This window comes from Choloepus didactylus, chromosome 8 (assembly GCF_015220235.1).
Source record: "Choloepus didactylus isolate mChoDid1 chromosome 8, mChoDid1.pri, whole genome shotgun sequence".
Classification (NCBI taxonomy): Eukaryota; Metazoa; Chordata; class Mammalia; order Pilosa; family Megalonychidae; genus Choloepus; species Choloepus didactylus.
The window spans coordinates 57,205,954-57,208,474 of record NC_051314.1 but is presented as its reverse complement, the minus strand read 5'-3'; the positions used below and the strand labels follow the sequence as shown (position 1 = coordinate 57,208,474).

Sequence of the window (2,521 nt, the reverse complement as noted above, 5' to 3'; positions counted from 1 at the left end):
CTTTAGATCTATAACCGGGGTTATGACTTAGTATGCTCCAGGAAAGTAATAAAAAGTCATACATGGGAGAAACAGATTTCATCCAACAAATTGCAAGATGTTGCTGATTGAGATTAGCAGAAAGCTGGAGAATATGTGTGGAAATGGAGCCTAAGGGTTTTAAACCAAAGCCAGTAGAATATGTCACAGGTCAGGACAATTTATTGATAGATGTGAACTGAGATGCTGGTTTTAGTGTGTTAGCTCAATTGGAAGTGATTTGAACAGATCACTTGATTGACTTACTTAAGTTTGGAGACAGAATGGAGACAGTAGAGCTCTATATATTCAAAATCCGAAGTATTAGTAACATAGGAAAGTTAGAGTATATTTTTCATGTATCTGCACCCTTCATTAAATTCCTCAAAAGTGCCCAGAGTACTGTACCAACCAAGATACCTCAGGGAGGGGAGTGTCAGTTTCCTCAAGAATTGTGATAGACATCTTCTATAGGTCAGATGTGATATTGGGAAATGCTGCAATTGAGATAGGTTTCCTGATTTCAAAAGGGAATGATGGAATCTTGGAATAGCTGATGCCAATAAGCAGCCTATAAATCACAGAGACATGGTGGGCTCATTAAAATCAAAGGCCGCAGGGGCAAGGTAGTAATCAGAATGTTTTGACCCTAAGTTTAGTATAGATTACATGTTTTTAATAAAGACAGCAACAATAAAGTTAATTTTTTTCTCTTCCATATTTGCTTTAAGGGGAAAATCCTAAAGTTTGCAGGGATTTCTGATGCCTAAAAACTATTATATGTTAGGTTGTATTTAGTGATCAGGATTGTTAACTCATGGTATTGGCACATGCATAGTTATAATTTGCATTCCAGTTATTTAAACTGAGACATTCTTGTTCAGGTTGAACAAACTGTGAGTAGAAGATCTCTTTCCCCAAGAAATAAGATGGAGAGAGTCTTTGGAGAATGGCCTCACTTAACTGGTAAGTTACCTTTCTCCTGATTTTGGTGATTTCCCCAGTTCTTCCATAATTCCTCAGTGCTCTGGCCATTTTCTGGTAAGTCATGGTCTTCCAGTTACTTTTCATTTTCCTCATAGTTCTGCAAGTTTTTCTTTGTGTTTTTGATACAAACTGAAGCATGACCTTAGGTTTATCTACCCACTGAATGCAAGATGCCATCTCGGGATTACACAGGGACTCTTGAACATATTTGTACAGTTGGAGCTTCTTTCTGCATTTTCCTCCCTTCTGCTGGAAGAGAGCAGGTTGTACTAGATGGTTTTCAGTGGCATTCTGTTCAGACTGATGAATATCTCCTTCAAAACAGAAGTCTGTACTACTGTTGATTACAGTTCTCCAATTATAGACAGGTTCCTCTGACTATATTCCTCTGACAAGAAGGCAATGGTTGATGAAAGCCAGGTAATTTTTGTAATCTGGGAAGTACTGAATATCTTGAGTTGACAGTTGCCTTAGTACTTCAAAAGCATCTTCAAATGCTTGACCCAGACTTACTTGCTCTACATAAGTCATCCTTCTTTAATAAATTGATGATTCTGTGCATCCCAGTCCAGTCTAGCTTCCACATGTGCCAGATGGAAATAACCTTCTCTTCTGAAACATGTGCATCTCCCTTCCTAAGTGATATTTGGCAATGGTTTATTGATAAATATGTCCCTAGGGAAACAACAACAACAACAACAACAACAACAAGCAGTCAAATAGCTTATTCAACCATTACTTGAAGACCAGAAAACTGTTTAGGATCACCATATTTGTCCTACCCTCTCACTGAATTTCTAGACCTAAGGCACACATTTGGTGTACTAGCTCTAAAGTGATGAAATACCTGTGGACTCAAAATGCCACTTTATTCCACTGGTTAAAGAAGAGGCTTAGTCTCATTAAGTGACAAATTGAATTCTGTCTCAAGTTCAAATCACAGAAGCTCATGTACTTCTGTGTACTCACTCTGAAATTGGCATAGCCATCACAATTGCACTTTGACATGTGGAGAGAATGTAATTGTGATAGCAAAGGCCAATGGAATGTCACTTCCTCCCCTAACAGGATGTTAATTTTAAAGCAATAACACCTCCTTGTGGCAAGCAGGACAGTAAAAATGTGTGCTTCTATCAAAGACTTGAAAGACTTCCGGGCGGTGACATTATATTCTCATTAGGCTCACCTGTTTAGCCTATACAGAAGGCAGATAGATCTTGACAATCAACTTTAATATAATTAAATTATATTGAATTTAATCAGGGGGTTCATTCACCTGATTAAGTTTAGTATCTTTACTGAAATATTCAATATAGTCCCTAACACCTGGTATGCTGCTATTGACCTGAAAAGTCTTTCCTCTCCATACCAGTGTTCAAGAACAATGAACAACCCTTTGTTTTTACCTAGCAGGGCCAAAAATACATCTTCATAGTCTTGCCTCAGGGATATGGCAACTATCTTACACTCTGCTATAATGTATTCCCCAGAGATCTTGATTGTCTTCACATCACAA

At 37.9% G+C, this 2,521-nt stretch overlaps 1 pseudogene; it reads right to left on the bottom strand.

The window, feature by feature from the left end:
• Positions 1-828: 828 nt before the first annotated feature.
• LOC119541393 lies at positions 829-1,536 on the bottom strand (annotated as a pseudogene).
• Between the last annotated feature and the right edge of the window lie 985 nt (positions 1,537-2,521).